The sequence below is a fragment of the Pteropus medius genome, unplaced genomic scaffold, assembly GCF_902729225.1.
Source record: "Pteropus medius unplaced genomic scaffold, Ma_sr-lr_union100, whole genome shotgun sequence".
NCBI classification, from domain to species: domain Eukaryota; kingdom Metazoa; phylum Chordata; class Mammalia; order Chiroptera; family Pteropodidae; genus Pteropus; species Pteropus medius.
The window spans coordinates 18533982-18550930 of NW_024350319.1; positions in this window are offsets into that span (position 1 = coordinate 18533982).

Here is a 16949-nt window from a genome sequence, read left to right on the forward strand (position 1 = left end):
CAATAAAATTGAGAGATAAAATACTAATATTTTATAGTTTGGCAGAAATAGATACAATCTAAAGTTGATAATTCAAGAAATAGATATCTAAGTATATTATTTAGAATTTACATAGCAATCTATGGTAGATGAACCTTGACTACCATTACAGCCTGTTACAGTGTTCATTTTTAGCAGATGACACAGGAAAATAGCTTTCAGTAATAAGTGATAAAAGGGTTCATAACTGTCATTCAATTTTGTTTCTAATCTCTCCAGCAGATTGCCTATGGTTTTTGTGTCTGTGGTAGCCTGACTTTAATTCCCATGTGAAGCAGAAACTGACAAAATGCCCAGCACTGATGCAATGAGGACCAAAGGAGAACCATCTTAAGAAGAGAAAATAACTGGTGACTATAGGAATTTTCAGAGAAAAATTAACGGCCTTGGTGGGGTACACAAAGCACTGTGAAAGCAATGTATCCAAAGTCATGATTCTTGGTAAAGTGGCTCACTATGGCAAAGAGGGAAGGATCTTGTCAGAATCTTTCAAAGTTCAAGCATTCTTCTCATGCTTTAGGACTTCAGTTTTGCAAGTTAGGCCTTTTTTTTTTTTTCTTTTCTTTTTTTTATCCAAACACACTTAACTGATATTGAGAAAAGATTTCATTTGGGACATTTAATGATATTCATCAGTCACAATAAATGTTGATCCACAAAGAAAATTCAAGTCTCTTGTTATAGTCTTCTCTCTTAAGAATATTTGGCAAAGAAAAAATTAAATTAGACTACGCTCAGGTGCTCAAGGCATAGTGTATTAGGCCCATATCACGAGCAACTACAGCTGCTTAGACCTGTGATCCCTCTTCCTAACCTGTGTGGCATCTATGTGTAGCAATGTGGAGCCAAATAGATCAGAGGACTGGTCATGTTTTCCTCACAAACTATATGACCTTTGGCAATTTGATATTCTCTTCAAGCATCATTTTCCTCATCTGCAAATTGGACATATTGAAGATAATTAGACATAATCTACCAACTCATCTACTTGTTATGGTAATTAAATGAGATCATTTGTTCAAAGTTCTTCATAAGTTTTAATGTGCTCTATTTATTATTATTACTATTGCTATCCACATCATCATGAGATAAATTTTAAGAAAACTCTTCTGTTAGAATGGCTATTATCAAAGGGTGAGAAAGAAATGTTGGCGAGGATAGAGAAAACGGAACCCTTGTGCACTGTTGCTGGGAATGTAAATTGGTGTCTCTATGGAAAACAGTATGAAGGTTCCCAAAAAAATTAAAAATGGAAGTACCATATGATCCAGCAATTCCACTTCTGGGTATTTATCCAAAGAAAATAAAACACTAACTTGAAAAGATATATGTACCCTTATGTTCATTACAGCATTATTTACAATAATAGCCAAGACATGGAAACAATTTAAATGTCTATCAATGGCTGAATGGATTAAAAAAATGATATAAATATCTAACAAAATATTATTCAGCCACAAAAAGAAAGAAATCTTGTCATTTATACCAACGTGGATGGACCTTGATGACATTATGCTAAGTGAAATAAGCCAGACAAATATGATATGATCCACTTATATGTAGAATCTAAAAAATAAAAACAAACTTCTTTCACCTGTTCTCTCTTTTGCTCTTATACGGCCTGAGTATATTGATGATATAGGATTTCAAAAGGTTATGCCAGCTCATTGGCCTTCTTGCTCCCAGATCAAAGAGAGTCTACAAATTGACCACACCAATGAAATGGAATTTGTTTTCTTGCTCAACCACAACATCCGAGTTCCAATTTGGAATCGTTGAGGTTTGCTGCTTCCATAATTAGACATATTAGATTGTTCCTTTTGCCACCTTTCGTTCCCAAAGTCCTTCATCTCCTATTATTTCTAAATATGTCTCTCTACAGTTAATGGCTTGATATCTCTTTGATTATTGGTTCTTCTGGCCCTTTGTCTCTTACCTGTCCTCTTGCATCATCAATAGACTGTCATCAGGTGCTTAATAAATTATCAGAATACTCTTCATGTGAAGTATTTGAAGTGCCAGTTACTGATTGGTATGTCCAGGGAAAATCATACTTTGGTTAAATTGTGCTTATGACTCTAGACAGAAAATACACATTTTTGTGATAGGTAGATTTCCAAATCAAATGGAGAATGCATTTCCAGGCATTTGCTTCATCTCGTTAGCCATTCAAAACTATGAATTTTATATTTAATTTTCTATGTATTTTTCTAGTAAATGAATGAAATAAAATGAGAATTAGTGGCCTATTACTTTTATTAGGTTGCAACACTGCACCAAGCAGTGTAGAGAACATTGAGACATATGAGTTATTTTAGAAGATAATTAAAGAAAAATTTAAGTAGCTAATTCCCCCTATTATTGGTTCATTTTATGCAATGTAACTTTTTGAAATTTTTGGTGGAACAAAGAGGGTTGGTTTGAGTGTGTGCATGTGTGTTTTCAAAGACTATGTGGTAATTTTCATACAATTATTAATTATGACATTGCATTATTGCATAGAATATTAATTTGGGGTGCTATATATCTCTATATCTATTGAGAAAATGATTACAAGAATGCTCTGAGACTCAGTCTGCAATTCTCTTCTTCATCTACGCCCCTCCCCAAATAATCTTATCTACTCTTCTATAAATATTACCTCCATACTCTTGATTTCTCATTTACATTTCTTGCCCCAACTAGTCACACTGCATATGTACAAATACTTACTCAACTTTACACGTGGCTATTTAATAGTTATATCAAGTTAAACTTAACAGACTGAACTCTTGGTTTCCCCTTCCAACTACTCTTCTCACAATGTTCCTCATCTCTGAACATGCCACCAACATTCTTCCAGAAGCTAATCTTGAATTTATCCTTGACTCCTCTCTTTCCTTTACTCCTCACATTCAATTTCTTAACATTAACTCTGTCAGGTATGCATTTAAAGTATTTCCCAAATTGAACCACTTTTTGCCACATCTATACATCATCTTTTTCCTAAACACCACCACCTTTTACCTGACAACAGGGACAACTTCCTAACAGGTTTTCTTGCCTCCATTCCTATCCTCTATTATCTATTCTTAATGCAGCAGCTAGATGACCTTTTAAACATTAATCAGATCAATGCCTTCCAAAGGCTTCTTGAATTAGGCAAAATAAAACCTGAAATCTTTGCCATGGCTTACAAGGCTCTCAGTGAACTGGCCTCTAACTATCTTTCTGTTATTCTGTCATTGTCATTCTACCTTCTGCCTACTGCTCCCTGTGATGATGGTGACCAGACTCATTGGTTTAGTATCATGAATTCCTAACTACAGTTTCATTAAAATAAGCCAGAATAGGTTTGGGAGGACTTCACTTTCCAATAATGCAGGTTCCTGACATGGTCTTGTCTAGCAGTGTGTGTGAGAACAGCATGTTCAGTGAACCAACTTTTCACTTCAGCATACGGTAAAATACGAAAAATGTCCAAGAATATTCTGTCACATTTTTTTTCCAAATTCAGTGGAACTAAGGCCTTCATTTCAATTGGGTATGCAATGGACCTGTAGGCACATGGCTAGAGACATCTCATTTCTAGTCTCAGCTGATGATGGAGGAAATATATCACGCCACCTACTCTGCTAACCACTAGTGTATTAAGCAATGGAGTATGTACAGATTTCAGCTTTTGGATCTTTTAGCAAATTGCAATTATGAACACAAAGTGTACAAATAAGATAAAAAAATTATCCTTACAAAAGCGAGAGAGGAACTGAATATATTAAAAAATGAGAGCTCGAATATTGCACAAAAGATAATTCTGAACTTCCATGATTGTGTTTGGAAATACTTCAATTTGTGGGAAGAATCTTACAATAAAGTTCTTATTTTTAATTGGATAAATCTGTATTATATATCGAACTCAAATGAAACTGAGGTATAGTATTTTACAGCACCTACATCTGGCAAAACATTCAAAATATCATAAATAGAGACAACTTACTTGAAAAGTTTTGTCTTATAAAAATATTTGTCAGAGAACAGAAGCAAAAAGACAATATCTGTGAAAATATTTGGCCTGAAATATTTAAATATCTCAATATGAAAAAAAGATAGATTTAAGAGTATTCTCCATTTTGCAGAATATGTTCTGAGGTTATCTGACAGTTCAACATTTATTGAGGAAATATCTTTCTCATTTCAAAATATTGTGCTGTAGAAAGAAAAATTAATTGAAGATGTAAAAGATTTCGAATTTATTGACCTTAAAATGCAACATGGAAGAAAATTGCAGAAAATTTATGAAAAAAATCAAAAATCTGTATTGAAAAATAATGTATTTTTCTAAAAAAACACCTTGTATTATTCAGGATTTTACACAGAAACAGAACCAATATGATGGCTATAGATGTATATATACAAAAAGAAACTTCTTATAAAGTATTAACTCACATGATTATGGAATCTGAGATGTACCACCGTCTGCCATCTGCAAGTTGGAGACCCAAAAGAATCAGTGGTGAAGTTCCATTCCAAGGACAGGAGATGGATATTTCATCTTAAAAACAGTCAGGTAGAGAGATAGAATCTCAGGCCTCCAACAGAATGGATGAGGCCCACCCCACTGGGGAGGGCAATTGCTTTACTCAGTCTACCAATTCAAATGTTCAGCTCATCCAAATTATCCTACAAACACACCTACAGATTGAGGTTTAATAAAATATCTGAGCAGTCAATCTGTGGCAAGTTGACACACAAAATTAACCATCACAGGGCTGTAACATGGTGTTAAGATAGATTACGGGTAAAAAACTGATTAAAGTATGTAAATATAAATTTGGAATAATTACCCAGCTTATATTGTTTTTAAATGTTCAGATAGTTAATATTATATTTCTATTTTACTTATGTTTTAAATATTTGAGTGCTAAATATCAATACTTTTTTTCTCTCTCTACTTTCTAGATACGTGAACCATACATTTTTTTTCTTCCATTCATCTTTGTTTAAAACAGTTTGAGTTGGATTCTCTGCCATTTGCAAATCGATGAATCCTAGCACCATACTTAACAGTACTCTTGAAGAAATAGGGAGATAATGTTTGTGCAGCATAGCATCATATATAACACATCATAAATTCTCCATAACAATACCAATTCCTTTAAATTTAGCAAAATAAATTCCAATAAAGTTGTGTCCAAATGCCAAGATAGCATCAAGTCCCTAATGATAATTTCATTAAAATTTGGAAAATACTAATGTGGTTCTCACTCCAACTTTTTCCCTATAGTTTGCTACTTTCACTAATTACTCAGTGCTCAGTTATGGCAGTAATCAATATTCATGTTAAAGATTTTGAAACTGCTGGCTGGAGGAGTAGGCTGAGAAGTTAATAATCTCTGTAGTGTAATTTAAGACCCACCTAGAAAACCAACCATTCAAACATATTTTCTGAATCATCTGTGAATTTATGTGAATCTGAATGATCTTTGAATTTCCACCCTTTTTGACTATTGCCTCCTCTGGCTTTCCATAGATTTAAATGCAAATGCTTGAGAAGAGAGAACTGTCATAGGTAATTAGACATTTATTTTTTCATCCGACAAAGATTTATTGAGCATTTACTATGTGCAAGGCATTCTTCTAGTTACCCATTATGCAGCAACCTAAAAAATAAAACTTCAATCTTTATGTAGTTTGTAATCTAATAGAGGGTAACAGAAAATAAACAAGAATATCTTAAGTAAGTTAAGTAGTATCACATTACATATTATATAATTATATGTTATATAATATAATATATAATATAACAGAGAGATTATATATATGTATGTGTGTATATGTATGTATATGTGTGTATATATATAGAGAGAGAGAGTGAGTGAGAGAAAGAGAGTCATGTATGTATTGGTACATAAAGTAAAAGGCATAGGTTGGCTTTAGTGTTAAACAAAGAGCTGAGGAGAAGCCTCAGGGAGAAGGTGGAATTTAAACAAATAGTCGAAGTGTCTCAAACAGAGAAAAGAGCTGAAATAAAGGCCCTAAAATGGGAGTGTGCCCTGGTGTGTTTGAGGAATAACAAGGAAATCAGAGTGGCTGGCTTGAGTGAGCAAGAGGCAAAATAGTGATGATGGCATCAAAAGGCTTCGGCTTTTACTCTAAATGAAATAAACTAATTTATAAATTTCTCTTCTTTTTGGTGAGAAATTACGCTATACTTAGGAGGGAACTGGAAGCCTGGGGTAATATGTAAAATAGGGGGAGCACATATTTGATGGTAAAAGATAAAATCACTCCTCGTTATCCTTAGAAACACCTTTGCAACTAGAATACATTTAAGCAAAATGGACACAAATAAAACAAAGGGATTTTAGCTGGAGGAAGAATAGTGGCAGTTCTTAATAGGCAACTGACAAAACATCAAAGCCTTGGACTGCGTTATTCGATTGAATGAGTCTGTCCATTTCCATGGTAGCCTTTGTAAAAAGTGATTGATTCTCATCACCTTAAGCTGTATACTTTCCACACTGCTAGAAGGCTAATAGAAAGGAAGACCAGATACAGTATTTCTTCCTATGTGTCCATGGACCACCACCATAGTATTACCTGCAAACACTTGTGAAAATGCAGATTCTTGGACCCTCCTCAGGCATAATGGATTATGCTGTCCAATAATTATGCTATAATTTCTGTGCATCTAAAGTTTGAGAATGCTGAAGAGAAAGACAACTTCTTAAGTGTCTCTCCGAATCTGGATTTCTGTGGATAGTTTCCCATACCAAGTCCCTAAAGTGTTCCATCATGCTGAATTTTTTTTTATGGTTTTCAGGACCACTGATCTTTGGATCAGATGAAAAGGAAAGAGTCTAGAAAAATGCCTCACGATATTATTAAAAGGAGAAAGGAGATGATTTAAATATGTTTTAAAATCATTGTTCATTTCTATAACTGTACAATCATTAAAAATTTTGTGTATAGTTCCTGGGTGGAGGTCACCTTTTCATAGCGATGTTTAGATTAAGCGGGTACTAATTCCTCTGAGTGTGCAGTTGTTGATTGTGATGATTTGAGCCCAATGAGACGTAATGATGGCTAAATATCTGAGATCTATTGCCTTGTTAGCTATGTTAACAGCCAATGACAACATAATCTAAAGAGATTTACTGTTTGGCTTTAGAAGAAATATCATACTAAAAGTACAATTAAAACATTTATTAACATGCCAAGTTAAGACTTACGTGTCTGAAGAGCGGCAACGACTTGTTTCCCATTTTGTCTTATGCCCGCCTTGCCCCGTGAAGTAGCCCCACCTACTCTACAGGAACTCAGAAAATGGGTTCGCTGATTTTCCTTAATTTCTAGTTTGAGCTCCAAAAAGACTTCTAAAAAATTCTTTATTGCAAGTCCAGCAATTATTGAAATTCCCTAATTACCTTGTCTGAGACCTTTCTTCATACAGGGATGATGCAAACGGTCTCTTGATTTTTTAAAGGTCAAATTACCTTGTTTCAGTATCTTCTGGTGATAGGCCAAATGAGACTAGCTTAATTTAATATGTCTCTGCTGCTTTTCTTTTAATCCAAAGTGGCATCCATCATGGGCTTCTCATTCTGACTGATATTGATCAGGTAATTGCCCTCAGCCTGTCAAACTATCATGATTTTTATAAGAATGAGTCTTTTCTAGAAGAAAGACTCAGAGAGAGATATGAAGATTTTGATTAGAAGTTTGCCCAAAAGCAAGTCCAAGTAGAAGGCAAGATTGAAAGGGAGAGAGAGGAACTAGGGGAAGGGTGAGGGTGAGGGGAGAAACTTGAAATAGTGTTGTGTCCTTCTAAAATGTAGTAATGTGAATTACTATGATCCACTTAGCACAATTCAGAAAAAAGTTCCAGCTCAGCAAATAACACATTTCAGAGCAAGCCAGTTTTGACAGTAGCCAATTGTGTGGTTATTCAGAATAAGAGTTAAACACAATAAAATAAAATACCAGTCTTATCTAATTTTCTGTCTCAGGATCCAGGTGAATACTATCCTTGTGGCTCAGGATGATCATTTTCTCTTTCTTTGCGAGTTCATTGTAAATAAACATTAGCCAACTCTTTAATTTATCCTAGATTATTAAGGTACAGATGGAATCCAAAATCAAAGGAAAAACTCCTGCCAGGAGAAGACTCTTTCAGGAAATTTTCTAAAGTTAATTTAGAGAGTGTATGAGACAAATTCAGCTATAAGGTTTTATGTGAAATAGAGCAAGGTTACAAAAGCTCATTTGAAGACTCTAAGAAGTCAAAGTGAGCCCACATCTAGGGTATTATTATAGTTAACAGCCTGTTCCCAGTAGTGCTGGGTGTCCCTGAGCTGTATCAAGTCAGCAGGAAGAGTTATCCTGCTGCAAAGGCTTCATGTAATCAACCACATTCCCACAGATATTCAAGACTAGTTTGATACCCTTCAATTGAGAGTGCTTAAGAATAAAGAATGCAGCTTTGTCACCTTCAGAGAATCTTAAAAATAGTCACTTAAACCACCAGTACCTTCAATGAAGTTGCTTTAAAATAGTTGACTCTATCCAGCTTTTTTTTTTTCATATCTCCATTGACCTTAGGCCCTCTTATATTTGGAGGTCTTGCCCCAAACAAATAAACACTTAAAATATATACCCATGATACATATTAAATCTAATATTGGTATAATTTTTTTCAAAAAATATTTGTAAATTTGTTTTTGAAACTATTTGGCTACAAGTAACTAAGTAGATTCACAAGTTGTTATGAGTTCTCAGCAATCATTATGCATAGTTGAAATTTAACAAAGTGAGAAAGTCTAAGCCTACAAATTGTTTTCAAATACAGTAACATTTTAATAAATACTAAATTTAACAAATAATTAAGGCGGTATGATATCACATCATCTATGTATTTATTAGAACATTTCTTAAAATCCATTCTTTGTTTTTTTCTTTTTGGTATTTTTGGAATCAAATTTGTTATATATTTTGAGCAAAATTCTCAATTTTATTCCACATCATGAATGAATGTTTTCTGATCTTGGTTTTTCTAATGGTAGCAACATGAGTATAATAAAAAAATATATTGTTTGTTGGATCTTTACAGTAGATTTGCAGTAGAATTTTTAAGTTTCCCCTTTGCAAAGTAAATCTCATATTGCAGTTCATCTTCTGTTAGGGGCCAGAAATATCCTTAACAACTGGACAACTGTTGGGCTAGTTACTTGGCACTGAATGATGTATTATCATAAGAAAGTAGTACAACCCAAAGAGAAGTACGATTGTGGGCACCACCTGAAACTACTTATCTATTCTCCAGAGAAAGGTCATAATAAGTTGAAGTTACTGAGGGAGAAAAAGAAGACGAAGAGAAAATAAGCAAAGAAAATGGAAAGTGGTTTTTCAGTTTTTGTTTCTGAGTTTCAAGATTTCCCTTTCTATTTTAATTTTTTTCTCTCACACTCTCCTTTTTCTTACCTATGTCTCAAAAGGATTGCCAATGGCATATTGGGCTAACACAGTAAACACACATAGATGCAGCAGATCAAAGATTTATTCCATTGTGTTTCTTCACTATCCCAGTATGCTTCCCCCAGGAAAACACCAATTATTGACTTCGTTGAGTTGTGTGCGTGTGCATGTCTGCATGCGCGCTGAACGTATATGCATGTACATTTACAAGTGGACACTTTTCGTGTTTTCATGTTGGGATTTACCCTCCCTGGGTGGCAAGTGAGGCTGTAAACCTTGCATCAAGTTCACCGCAAGACCTCCCCATCCCACAACCTCTCCTTTCCTGGCCCCTGGTTCCAGCCCTCTGGGGTTACTAAAGCAAATGTCATATCACCTTGGCTGTACAATCTTAGTTACTGAACACTTCTTGTGAATCTAGACAAACACCACTCACTACTCAGGATGAATGTTGTTTATTTTATTTTGTTTGTATTTCTTGCACTTACATGATATTAGAATATTTTCTCTCGTATTCAATGGCAATGTATGCGTATATGCATGTATGTGTGTGTGTGTGTGTGTGTGTGTGTGTGTCTAACTATCTATCTAGTATGTTCGTTAAATTGCTAGCCAATTTAACCTATCTTTCGTTTTACATTTTCAGAATTAACCACATTTCTGAAAATGATAAACCCTCCATTGAGCTCTTTTATTTTTCCCTTATATTGTGTGTGTAATGTGCCTTTTAGGTCTTCCCTGTGTAAATAATGTGTAAAATAATCAAAGGACCATCGTGACTCGACAGCTCAGGCCTTGATGAATAGGGCTTTATGTGGGATTATCATATGACATTTCAAAACTAAATTATATTTATGAGTCATATATAGATAGTACTATTGCATTATCATCCCTTGGTGTGGAGTTTGTACATTTTGCAAGGATTGGAAGAAAGCGAGGGACCTGGAGTTGAATGCCCTTATTTTTGAACATGAAATTAAAAAAAAAAAAAAAAAGGAAACCATTATTTAATATTCCCTCAACTGCTCATCTAAGGTTTCTAAACTTTTGAAGGGAATCTTATATTCTCTATTGTCCCTTAAATTCTATTACTTCATATATTTAAAATCAATGTTTTCAAAATCCTTAGAAACAGCTAATCTAAAACTTCCTCTTTACAGATGAGAGAATGAAGTAGGGTTAGAAACACAGTTCAGAGCTCATGAACCCTTGAACACTTTTTCACCTAACTTTACAACTTGCATAGAAAATCCCATACACAGACAAGACTTTGTTAAAACATCAAGATGACAACACATTAAGCGAAGCAAAGCAAACATATTCTACATATGAAATACTAGTCTCCAAAAGAGTTATCCATGTACTTTGTCAGCCATTTTGGAAAACATTATACCAGTTAAGTCAGACAACATTTTTTTCTTAGTTAAATTTAAAATAATTTTCCTCCCTTTGAATATAATATTACTCTATAATTGATTAAGAACTATAATCACAAAAACAAATATTGTTCCTCAGTCTCCCTTTCTTTAAACAGAGCCCTCAGGAAAGAGTGACATGGGTCCTCAGTCTCCCTCTCATATTTCCTTCCAGTGGTCTGTGGCATATACAGTTATTCTACCAGCTTTAACCTTGGTCTACTCGATACTGAGACTGGTATTAAGAAATTTACTATCACCTCAAGAAATGAACTGATTTGTGGTAACTCATGTGTACTGAATTTTGTATAGCACGTCACATTTTAAATATTCTTCCAAGGCTACATTCTAGTTGGAGGCCTCTTATGGAGCATTCTTCTTTAAATAGAATGTTATCCAGTCAATTCTATGTTTGAAAGTTTGACATCCCAACAGGTAAAACCACTACATAATGTAGCAATAAAACTTAACTACTTTTGTTGTAACAAGAAAAACTGTAAAAATCACTTATAAACCCATGAGTCACAAGGAAAAAATGTAATACGGATATGGAACTACTGTCCTATGATGCAGAATAAAATGGTATACTCTACCCAAACCCACTCCATATAAATATATAGTTCATCCGATCATCTGATTGCAGAGCTGACCCACATGGAATTGTCTATATCTTTAAAGCAAAATAACATGACCTAAATTAAAATAAAATAAAACAAAATATACTATAGAGAGATAGTCTTTATCAGCCCTAATAGGAATAAATATCTAAAACACAATATTGAGCAACTTTTTAGAAAGTATTTAAAAAGTTCTTTGAATCATTAAACTGAAATTCTTAGCAAACTGCTGGGCTATTTCTTTAGTTACTTCAGTGTGGGCTAATATTCTAAAAAGGAAGGTGATCATAAAACAAAATACTGGCAAAAGTGTTGTAATCTGTCTTCTTGATCTTTCATAAATACTGGCATTGACATTTCTAAATTCTCAAAGCTCTCTTTATTCCAATTCAGAAAGTCACACTTCCTCACTGCAAATGGCATAATCACTAAACCAAAAGTCCATTATAAATACAAACAAACTTGTGTGACACAAAGGAATAAAGCAAACACCATGACAATTTGAAAAAATTGAAAAACAAAAACATAAAACTCTGGTCACACTTTCTCTTTTTATATACTTCTAAATATGCAAAACAGGCAGTCATGGTAGATGTTTCTCCAGTTCAGTGGTATTAAAGTAGCCAAATTTAGTTGAATGATGATGGGCCTTCAATCCTATCAGATTTAACATTAATATCTCAGATTATTTTGTTAAACAGATCTAGGTTATATTCACACCATTTACATAGTGATAACTGTAACTTGCCAAATACTGAATTTCACCTGAATCAGTTCAGAGAATGAATGTTCACTCAGAGAAACTCTCTCTTTGTAATCAATTATTTTCAGAGAATTACAAATATTTAGGGAACAGAATTAAAGCTCTCTTCATCGTGATCCTTAAAACTTACAAAATTGAATCCTCCAGCATGGGACTGTAACAAGCAGAAAACCCTCTCATGTTCTCAATCACGTGCAGATGCATATATCGCTCACACTCTAATGAAATAATGATACCCTATTTTCCGCAGTTTCATTGACAAATAATAAGAAAGATGTCTAAACGGGTGTGGCAGGGTGAGAGTTAAATCTGATTGTAATTAGATTGCAGTATGCACGGTCATGTGGTTAATAGTAAATTTTCCTTGATTAACTGGTCCTGTTTGTTAAGAGCTCCTATTAACATTAGTGCTCTCCGTGTTGGCTGTAGAGACACACCATGGACCAGTGCAAAATTAATGAAGGCAGGTACGCATGCTGATTAGAATGTGGCAGTTTAATAAACTCTTCCAACATTAAATTATTTAATGCATTCATGCTCATGCAGGCTATTCGATGGTCAGCTTGACCACCTATGTGTTAATATTGGGAATTGAAATGCAGAGAGTGGAAGAGATACAGTGGTGTATGAGGTAATTAGCTCTCATGTCTGATAAATGGGGCAATACCTATGTGTGTGCATGTTTTAGCACACCACAAATGGTGCTTTCATTAACTGGAATCTTCTGTGGAAATTTTTATAAATGTTTAGTTTGATTTTTGCACCATAAACAGAGGGTCTTGATAGCTGTAGTCACTGTCAGTTGAATGTTTGAGGCAAATTTCAAGTAAGCCGTAAAGTAAGCTGTCTTGTTAAACAGGTCACAAATATCAGATAGAAAGCTTATCAATAAACATCACCAATCTGGACATAATCTATGTCATATAAAAATATTTTATATAAATGTAAATTATTTCAATATATAAATGTAAATATCTGTTAGATCTTGAGCAAAATAATAAGCACTTTTACATCGTACATTTTGTACGATGCTCTATAGTTAACACAATGTTTGTTCATGTTATTTTATTTCATCTTCACTATAACAATTTTAGGTGGATAGTGGATAGTGTTTGCTAAAAAGTGACCCATTAGAGCCTTAAAAATCTTAGTTCTGGTAACTCAAAGCACAGAGCTTTTTAGCTTAACAATTCTACAAATTCCTAAAACAAACAAACAAACAAACAAAAACAAAACTAGTGTTTGTGAGAATTAAACTATTATTTATAAAAAAGTTAATTTTTTTATAGTAAGTGAGCATTTTAGGAACTTAACCTCTCTAGGAACAGGATGCTACTTAGATTTGGTAGAAGCACAAAAGGAGACATTTCTATATTTTAACAGTATCTAAATATAAATGAGTATTTTAAATGGTTTCCATTTTCCTAGGTCCCCGTATAATTTCTGGCTGTATTTTAGACATTCATAGGAACTTTCACACTGCCAACGCATTACAATCCAGACTTTGGGCCTTGGAGACAGCATAGAAAGCATGAACTGTACCTTTGATGAGGTCATCAACAATTCTGGCTTTGCTGAATCACAGGATCACCCACTGTAAAAGTAAGGTGTGGGTAAATGGTTGAATAAATTTATCAATCTGAGGACCTCTATGATTCTTGCCATTCCTTCCTTCTCTCATTCTTAAGATTCCAGTTAAAATAATAATAAGGAGAAAATGATTCTTGCCCTAACAAAATCAAAAGAGAGTAGCAAGGAAGCCTGGATAGACTAATGCACAGGAGGCCAGGATAGCAGGTGTGTCTCCTAGTTTCAGATATTCCCAGGAACTGCCAGTCTGACTTTGAGCAATTAGTCAACTCTCTGGGCCTCTATTTTTTCAGATATAATTGAGAGGATTGAAGGAAGTGAACTCCTAACTTCCTCGAATCTCTAGCAAGAACTTCTCAGTGTTTCTTACCTGAAGAAAGAATGTCAAGGATCCTTTTTTAAAAACCCCCCTGTGGATGAAAAAGAGCCTTAATATTCTATGGCAGACAGAAAGCACCATCTATGAACAGCAGACTCTGCAATTCCCCTTCTCGTAAGGGCCTGAGTAGGTAATTTGGGCTTTGGCTGGCCTTTGATTTCTCTATGGGCCTTAGCCAACCTGAATAGTCTAATTGTATTCCTGCTATTGGTGCCCCCACTCCCACCCCTCTGGCTATCTCCAAAGGATGCTGTGGTCATGAATTAATATTGTTTTCTTGGTTAGCTATTACAATGTTGGTTGCAGTATCAATAGTGCTTGTCCTTACTGTTTCCCTTTGACAATGTAGACAGTTATTGATGTCTGGCACTTGTTAGAGGTGGTTGGCAGCTATATGAATACTATAATTTACAATAGGTTTTCCACAACATTGCTGTGCGTCCATGAATTCTGACAGCTATCTGAAAGATATAAGAGCTGCCAGTCCACCTTTTGCAGTCATGGTGGGTTGACAAAATGTGTTTTACCTTCCTTTGAATCTAGCAGAAAATTTGAACAATTAGAAGAATAAACAATTTCCTTTTGTTTGTATATTTTTAGACAATGAGCATTATGGAAAATCATTGTATTCTATTTATCTAAGTTATCTATCCCGAAGAAAAAGCAGCTCAAACCAGGCTAAGTCTACACTTATTACTTCCAAGACTTTGGCTTCTTTGAAAATCAAATGTGAGAAAGCATTTTAGTTGAATACTCAATGAGATAGAAACAATTTTTATCTCTGTTTTACATATTAGGAAACTGAGTCTCAGAAAGTTTAATTAACATGCCTATGGTCGCAGAAAACTGAGACAAAGGCAAGATTTAAACCTAGAAAGTTTTAGTGTTCGTAAATCCTACATATGGTACATCTAATCTGGCACAGTCCAATAAGGCAGCCACTAGCCACATGTAGCTATTGAGCAGTTGAAATGTGTCTAGTCTGAATTCAAATGTGTTACAAGCGTGAAGTATAACAGAGTTTAAGACTTAGTATGAAAAAAAGAATATAAAATCTCTCATTAGTAGTTCTGTTATATTGATTACATGTTGAAATGTTTTGAATATTCGGAGTTAAAATACATGATTAAAATTAATTTCACCTGTTCCATTTTTAATTTTTAATGTGCCTACTAGAAACATTTATATATTTATATAAATATTATATATAATATTTGCATCAATTAATGCAGATTTCTTCACCGAGTGGCTCCAATTTTATTTGTTTTCCATATATTCTATCATGAGAATATTTCATTTGTGCTAAGAATTTCATTGGGAGGAAAACAGAAAAGGTGGAAAATAATTACTCCGACCAAATAACACAGTGCTCCCAGTATTGGCCATCTCATATGTGCTTCATGTGTATAACCTCATGTGGGATTTTAGAATAGTTGTCCATCAACAGTAACTATAAACCAAAGTTTGCTGCTTTATTCTGTTTGCCATGGAACTCTTCCGATTTACAGCAAGCCATATTGGAATCTTGCAAATGCTGGAAATTCCTGGCTGGCTGTTTGTTGGCCAGCCATCAGCATCTATCACGTGCAGTTGTTGAAGTCTTTAAGAGTAGGCATCATGTATATTCACTATTTTGTAAAAGACCCTTGTACAAGCATCCTTTGGAAAATCCGATGATGGGAGACAGAGGCCCTGGTACAACCTCACCAGTGAAATTATATCTATTAAGAAGGGGGAAGAAGAAATCCCTCGTGAAGTCAGAAAACAGCTCCTTTCATTCACAACTGTATAAATATCTGTGAACCCACATTATCAGCCAAAATACACTTAGGCCACTTTTCATAGTTTTCCTATGAAAAACAATAGTCGAAATTAAGTTTTCCATAAGTATTTGTTGCTAACTGACCAATTTGTTGCAAACTTCCCATTACATGCACCTCATGACCTTTGCTGAATTATTAATTTCATTTAATAAATTCTACTGTGAGAATCTACATCAAAAGCAGAGCCCATGAATTATACACTTCAGTATTTATATCCTCATGATGAGGAGATAACACGTATGAAAAGCCACAAAGTAAAGGGTTTTAAGTTTTGAACATAGGTAGAAATTATTAAATACATTAGATTTAAGTATAGCATATAAGTCAAGACATTTAAGGAGAGAGAGACAGGTAGATATAGGGGAGATGTGTTTAACCTCCACTTATAAGTTTTAATTTGATTTGAAAGGCAATTGCATGCTATTTTTGAAATAATTGATCAAATAAAAAAATCCAAGTTTTAACTTTTGTTGAAACAGTAAAAACAACAACAATCAAAATATTTAATTTTTTTTCTCACCTCTCGCTAAAAACCAGCTGAATTTTAAAACCAAATTTTGCAGGCACTTTGACATGCTTTCAGCATGGTGTTTTAAAGATTAAACTATGGAACAATCTTTAAACATTAATGGAGGTCACGTGGCAAATCCCACTCACATAATAGAATCATCATGTCCATCTCCAAATGTGCGTCTCAAGCTCTAAGCTGGAAGAATACAAAGAAACATTCTTATTCTTCCTCTTCTTCCTTGGGTTCTAAGAACACCCTTTAAATGTTTAAGTAGCACATCTAATTCTTCTCTAATACATTTTGTTGGCTTTAGTGTGCAATTTAATTTAAATCAGCAGAATAATCCAAATGAATCTAGG